This window comes from Dendrobium catenatum, unplaced genomic scaffold (genome assembly GCF_001605985.2).
Source record: "Dendrobium catenatum unplaced genomic scaffold, ASM160598v2 fragScaff_scaffold_1089, whole genome shotgun sequence".
In the NCBI taxonomy this organism is placed as follows: Eukaryota; Viridiplantae; Streptophyta; class Magnoliopsida; order Asparagales; family Orchidaceae; genus Dendrobium; species Dendrobium catenatum.
Genome location: NW_021319551.1, coordinates 837,810 through 845,532, shown reverse-complemented (window position 1 = coordinate 845,532; position 7,723 = coordinate 837,810).

The following is a 7,723-nucleotide window of genomic DNA, read 5'->3' as shown; positions in this document are numbered from 1 at the left end:
CTCGTTTCCTCTTCTCTCGGTGCTTGATCGGGCTTGGTCTAGTGCTTTTTCTGCTTGGATCTCAAAGTTTTTTCAGTTTTGTGGCTTCGTGGTCCTTCTTTGCCTTGTTGGGGCTTCTTGATGGCTGGGGTTCCGACTTCCAACCCTTGGGGGAAGGTGTCGGGCCCGATTCAGGGTCTTAGCAGAGGCTTTTTTTTCTTGGATGGTGATGGTGCTGCTGCATCACCTACTAGATCTTTCAAAGATGTGCTATCCGCAAACCCAATGGCAGGTGATAAGATTTATAACTTAACTCAATCGGTCTTTAATGGTGTTCCGGCTATTATTCTTTCTGATGAGAATGTGCTTAAACTGGCTTCTCCTTTTCAATTCAGGCTTGTTGGTAAGTTCGGTTTGCGCAAACCTAATCTAGACTCGATACAAAATTTTTTCGATAACCTAAAATTACCTGGGTTTTTTTTGGTTGGTTTAATGGATGCTTGACATGTTGCAATTCAAATATCTAACGATTTGGATTATAGTAGAGTTTTTTTGCGAGAAGAGCTTATTTTATCAATAATTGCCAAATGCGTGTTATGAAATGGACTCCGTTTTTTATGTTAAAGAGGAATCTCCGATAGTTCCGATTTGGATTTCATTTCCGAATTTATGTTTACATTTTTTTAACCCTAAAGTTCTGCATGCACTTGGATCTATATTTGGTGGTCCCTTGTAAGCTGACTAGGCAACGGCTTCGAGAACTCCTTCTGTGGCGAGGATTCTTGTTGAAGTTGATATTTCTAAAAAGCATGCTAATGAAATTTAGGTAGGTTCCAAAGCTTTTGGCTATTTTCAAAAAGTTGAATTCCAAAAGGTCTCGAATTTTTGTTCACATTGTAAGATTCATGGTCATTCTGTGTTTCTGATTGCTTTAAGTTACATCCTAATTTAAAAAAAAATTCCTGTGGAAAATACAGATTTGCATGCAACTAACCCAATAAATTTAGATGTGATCTCTCCTGCTGTCGCAAATGAATTGATTGAAACGGAGGTTACTAAGGTTCATGATGGTTCCTCTGGAAATCTGGCTTGTCCCTGTTGAATCTGTTTTGCTGGTTAAAAATAATTTAGTTTTAGAAAATCTTAGTAAGGAAAATAATGTGGTTTTTTATGAATGTGTTAAGGAATCGAATATCTATGTTTCTATAGATGCTATGCTTAATAATTCTAAAGATATGCTTGATCATGTTCCTAATCAGGCTGATGGCTCTGTGCCTAAGATTGATAGTTCTGAAAAAGATGGTTGCGAAGAAGGGTAGTTTATCCCTAACCTGGGTAAGGATGCTTTAAAAATTGGTTTTTCACAAGATGATAAAGAGGATTCTTTGTCCTCTAATGGTGTTGGTACTTCCTCTAATTATGAAGAGGAGGTTGATTTTATTAAGGTTAGTAAGAAAAAGGGTAATAATACCAAGCCTTCGATGCCCCGATCTACTAGAGCTAAAACTTCTTCAAAATTCTGTAATGGTTAATGCTCTTATTTGGAACATTAGAGGTATTGGGGGGAAGGACTCGGTTAACAGAGTCAAATTAAAATCTTTGTAGGATTCACAATATTCAGATTCTGGTTTTGCTTGAGCCGCTTATTTCTAGGGATAAACTTTCTATTACTGCTAGTCGTTTGGGTTTTCCTTCTAATTTTGCAAACTGTTCTAATAAAATTTAGATATTATGGAAAAATGATTCAATTTAACTATTATTGATGACTTTCATCAAGTTGTTAATGTTCACATTGCCTTTTATAATTTTATTTGCAATGCTTCTTTTGTCTATGCTTCTTGTACTAGAGATGGTCGCATGGTTTTATGGGATCAGTTAAAGTCTCTCTCTGACACCTCTAATTTACCGTGGTTTGTTGGTGGTGATTTCAACACTATTTGCAATACTAATGAGAGAAGAGGGGGTCGATCTCCTAACATCAATTACATGGAAGATTTTAATTCCATGATTACTGATTGCAATTTACATGATATTAGTTTTTTTGGTAGTGCTTTTACTTGGAGTAGAGCTAATTTATGGCAAAGACTTGATAAGATTTTATTTAATAATGAGTGGCTGGTGAATTTTCCTTTGACTAATGTTGAATATTTTAAGTAGAATTGTTTCTGATCACGCTCCTTTACTTTTAAGTATTAATGCTAATAGGCCTACTGTGCCCTATGCTTTTTTATTTCAGAATATGTGGCTGTCTCATAAGGATTTCAGTAATGTTATCAGTCATAATTGGTCGGCGCTTATTGCTCCAAACAATGATATTTATGGTATGCATAGGCTTTGGACTAAATTGAGCAGATTAAAACAAGTGTTGAGGTGGTGGAATAAAAATGTTTTTAAAAACATTTTTTCTAACATTAAAGATGTTGAAAAGGAGGTGATTGAATTAGAGAAGGTTTATATGGAGAATCCGGATGTTGAGAACAATTCTTCCCTGAATGAAGCTAAAACTAAGCTGGGTGCTTTGCATGACAAGAGGAAACCTATTGGAAATAAAAAGCTGCTTCTAAGTTGATTGTTGAGGGGGATAGAAATACGAAATTTTTTCATGCATTGGCTAATAAGAAAAAAGTGAAGAGTCATATTTTTAAAATGATAGGTGAGGGAGGGGATACTATTGAGAATGAGGAGGACATTTTTAGGTCCAGGGTTGACCATTTTAGAAATATTTTTAATAAGTCTTTTATTACTACTCCTATATCTATTCCTTTCACCGTTCCCCATTGTATCAATGAGAGTGATAATTAAATGTTGGTTAATATTCCTTCTGAGGAGGAAATTTGGAATACTATTAAGGATATGCATAGTGATTCCACTGCGGGTCCTGATGGCTTTACAACTAAATTTTTTGTTATGTCTTGGAATATTATCAAGCATGATGTTTTAGATGTTGTTAAAGATTTTTTTACTAGTAACCCTTACCCGAAATTCTTCTATGCTGCTAATATTGTTTTAATTCACAAAAAGGAGGTTGCTAACATGTGGAACGATTTTTGTCCTATTAGCCTTTGTTCTTTTTTTAATAAACTTATATCCAAAATTATAGCCTCTAGGCTTGTTAACATTTTGCCTAGAATTGTTTCTGTCAATAAAACTGGTTTCGTGAAAGGTAGGAGTATATTTGATAATGTTCTTCTAGCTCAAGAGATGACTCATGATATCAATTGCAAGGTGAAGCTAGGTTGGTAATATCATTTTTAAACTTGATATTACTAAAGCTTATGATAATTTGATTTGGAATTTTCTTTATAATATTTTATCTTTGTTTGGTTTCAGTCAAGATTTTCTTCATTTGGTTAAAAATAGTATTGAGAATTTTTTTTTCTGTTATTATTAATGGTAGAAAGCAAGGTTTTGTTAAGCCTTCGCAAGGTTTGAGGCAAGGTGACCCTTTTTCTCCTGCATTGTTCCTTATAGCTATGGATTATCTCTCTAGGGGTTTGGAGGAGTTATACAAAGGACATGAATCTCTCTACTATCGTACTATGGGAGGTATGCAGACTACCCATCTTAGTTTTGCTGACGATTTTATCATTTTCTCTAATGGTTCGATTAACAACATTAAAGTTTTAGTTCAGTTTTTAATTAATTTTGAGAAGATGAGTGGTTTGGAGATTAATAAAGATAAGAGTAATTTTTTGGTTTCGAAAGGTGTGAGTCAAGTTAAGATTAATACTGTTAAACGCATTTGTGTTTTTAATTGCATTCCATTACCTATCAAATATTTGGGTACTCCGATTTTCAAAGGGAGAAAAAAAAATCATATTTTTGAAGATATTATTATTGTTCTTCAAAAGAAAATTACTAATTGGAATTCTAACTTCCTATCTTTCGGTGGTAGGCCGGTATTGATTAAAAGCGTGTTAAACTCGATTCCTATTTACATTTTTCATACCCTTAACCCTATGGGTTCTATTTGTTTAAGAATGGAAAGGATGATTGACAAGTTCTTTTGGGGTGCCAAAAATAATTGTAGTTGCATCTATTGGACCTCTTAGAATAAAATTTGTGGGGCTTTTAATGAAGGTGGTTTAGGTTGCAAAAGTTTTATGGACACTGTTAGAGCTTTTTCTTACAAATTATGGTTTTCTTTTAGAGATAATATTAGTCTGTGGGCTGAATTCATGAATGCTAAATACTGTAAAGATAAGCATGCGACTGCTAGCTCTTATAAAAAATCCAATTCTCTGGTTTGGAAAAGGTTTTGTAGCATTAAATTGGAAGCTGAAAATTTTATTCAATGGGATTTGGGGAAGGGGGACATTTCTTTCTGACAAGATAATTGGTTAGGGTGTTGTTCTATTGATAACCTTCTGAATACTTTTACGATGCTTAATACTAAGGTGTATGAATTCTTTGATAATGGAACGTGCAATGTTAATAAACTTAGAGATTGCATTCCGTTGAACTTAATTAGCATTATAGTTGAGTTGCCTTTACAATTACAATGCAATGATAGTATTTTATTTAAATCCTCTCCTTCTGGAAGCTTTAGTCTTAAAAATGCTTGGGAGAACTTTCGTATCAAGTATAATAAATCAGTGATTTACTCTGCTATTTGGGACAATAACATTCCCATATCTTATTCCATTCTTGCTTGGAGATGCATGAAAGGTTTTATTCCTGTGGACACTTTACTTATGAAAAAAGGGTTTGTCATTACTTCTAAATGTCAGTGTTGCTTTAATATTGAAACTTTGGACCACGTTTTTGCTAATGGCAAGATTGTAAGGAGGTTTGGCATTTTTTCATGAACATTGATCAAAAAGATAACTTGAGTCACCATGACAATATTGTTTCTATTTTGGAGTCTTGGGTTATCAATTCCAAAGGTCATATTTATAACTTATTACCAGTTCTTATATTATGGTACCTTTGGAGAGCTAGAAATGAGGCCGAACATGAAGAGGTTCAAATGGATGCTATGCAAATTATTGCTAATGTTAATTACAAAGTTTCTCAACTTTAAGCTTCTAACATGATTTATGGAAAAAATTTCAAACATTGTGCTGCATTAGCTTTACATTTTGGGATCTCTATGGCTTTTGATACTTTCATTTATGGGTTTAGAATTGTGAGGTGGTTAAAACCCAACCCCACCTTTTTTAAAGTTGAATTCTGATGGCTCGGTTGGTACCATTAATGCATGTATGGGAGGTATTATTCGTAATATTAATGGTGATGTTATTATTGTTTATGCTGCTCCTTTAAACCACTGTAAAGTTATTGTTGCTGAGATTATGGGGTTGGTTTTTGGTCTGGAGTTATGCCACAAGTTTGGTTTTGCTAATGTGGCTATTGAGGTTGATACTTTATGTTTAATTCAGTTGATTCAAAAGGATAATATGGGGAATCCTGGTCTTTTTAATAATATTAGAAAACTTAAACAGATACTTGCTGGTCTGAATTATACTATGACCCATATTTTTCGTGAGGGGAATGCTTGTGCTGATTGGTTGGCCAAGAAGGGTTGCCAGATTAGTGTTGTGGAGGAATTTGGGGAGCCTGAGCTGCCTTTGGTTCTTCACGGTTTAGTAAGGCTTGATAAACTGGGTTTACCTTATATTCGTTCGGCTTAATCTTTTGATCTTGTTGTTGTTTCACTGTTGTTTCTTTCGGGAGAGTTGTTTGGTGGTTTCTTGGCCTTCGTTTCTCTGTTTTTTCTTTTTTGTGCATTTGTTGTAGATGTTGGTTTGGGGATTTCTCTTTCTGTGAGGTGTATGTGCTTTTTATTCTATTTTGATACTAATATTTGCTTTTATGTTTCTTGGTGTTGTTGGATGGAAGACATTCACAAGTTTTTCGTGCTTCTGGGCCTGGAGCAGACTGGATTAATTTAGAGGATCTCTGGTACTTTTGGTCTTTGAATATTTTTTTTAGTGTTGTTTTTGGTTGTGAATTTTTTGCAGGTTTTCTATGACCTGGAGTGGTTTTTCAGCTAGAAAGTTTGCGTTGATAGTTTATTTTCGGAGCTTTCTGATTTTTGGGCCCTTTCTTTGTGCCGCCTTAGTATGTATCTAGGCAAATTTTGTATGCCAATTAGATGGGGAGTTTCGGCCCTTTGAGTTTTTTTCCTTCTAATGATTGTAGCTCTTCGAGCATTAGTGGGCTGATTTTCCCCTTAAGGACTTGTAATTTTGGCTTATATTAATGCGTAGGCCCCTTTGTGGGTTTCAAAAAAAAAAAATGCATGCATGCTAAAGATTGTTAGTTTTTGTCCAACATAAAAGGTGAAAAAATAAATGTACATCGTTCATTAATGGCTGTAACTATTAATCCAACTTTAATTTTCCTTCATTCCCACTCTATACAACATATGCACACTTTTTATAACTTGTAGATATGGGCAACATATTTATTGGAGTAATCATTCATCTTTGAAAGAATAACAAAGAGTATTTACTTATATATACAATGATACAACATAGCAGCAGCACAATATTACCCTAAATCAAGTCTCAGTAATGTCAATTCCTTTATTAAACTCTTGCTCTAGTAATCCAAAGAATAAAAATCAAATAAACCTGAAACTCAACAAGCTTTTTCCTCATGTCTATGATTCGATACTAAGAAATTTAGTGAAAGGAAGTTAGGCTTTGTTTGGGACGGCTTTCTTACTATTTCTTAAAGCAGTTTTTTAATTAAAAATAATAATTTTTGTAGTAGAAAGCTGCTTTAAAAAGCAGTGAAAAAGTAGTTTCAAATGTAGCCTTAATAAAATAAAAAAACAAAAGCATAAACCAATAATTGTAAATTTCTAATCAACTCATAAATAGTTATTGTTAGCACACCACCGTATTCAGACAACAGTAGGACCACACGCTTATGCTAAACCTTTCTCTCCATCACGTTTGCCTGCTACATCCTCTGCCACCTGACACTTAGCACACATATTCTAACTATATGTCTTTTACTTCTCCATAAATTCAAACCTTATGTACTAAGAACACCAGTGAAATCAAATGCTACAGTAGAAGGTTTGTATGCTAATGTTCTTCTTCTTTCCTACTCTATTCTAGTTTTCTCTGTTATTCTCTCAACGTGTAGGCTATTTCATGGTATTAGAGCTTTCAGCTTAACAACATTCTCTTCTCCTACTATGGTAGATCAAGAGTCAGCATCTTCACTTCCAACAAACTCAGATCTCTCCACCTCTATGGCAGAGTTTATTGTTCCTACTCATCTCAAATTCCTTATATCAAACCTTAAGCACATTGTCCCAACTCAGCTTACAAATGAGAATTATGCCATTTGGAGATTGCATATTTATCAACATTTTTCAGCAAATGGATTTGAGAACTATCTCACTGGTGCTCAAACTTGTCCTCCAAATCCATCTCCCTCCTCTCGCAACCCTGATTACCATCTTTGGCGATTAGTTGATCGCAATTTCATCTCCACTCTCTTCACTACCATATCTCCATCAGTCTTATCCTATGTCCTAAACTTAGGTACTTTTCATGAGATCTGGAGCACCTTGGAAAAACACCTCCAACCTACAAACCGTCCGTGCATTATCCAGCTCAAGAACAAGCTTCACAATATCCAAATGCGAGACTCTTCCATGACACATCTCACTCAAATAAAAAACCTAGTTGATAATAGAACAACTACTGGATCGCACATCGACACAGACGATATCATCCTCTAAATATTTAATGGACTTCTCTCTAACTATAATCCATTCAAA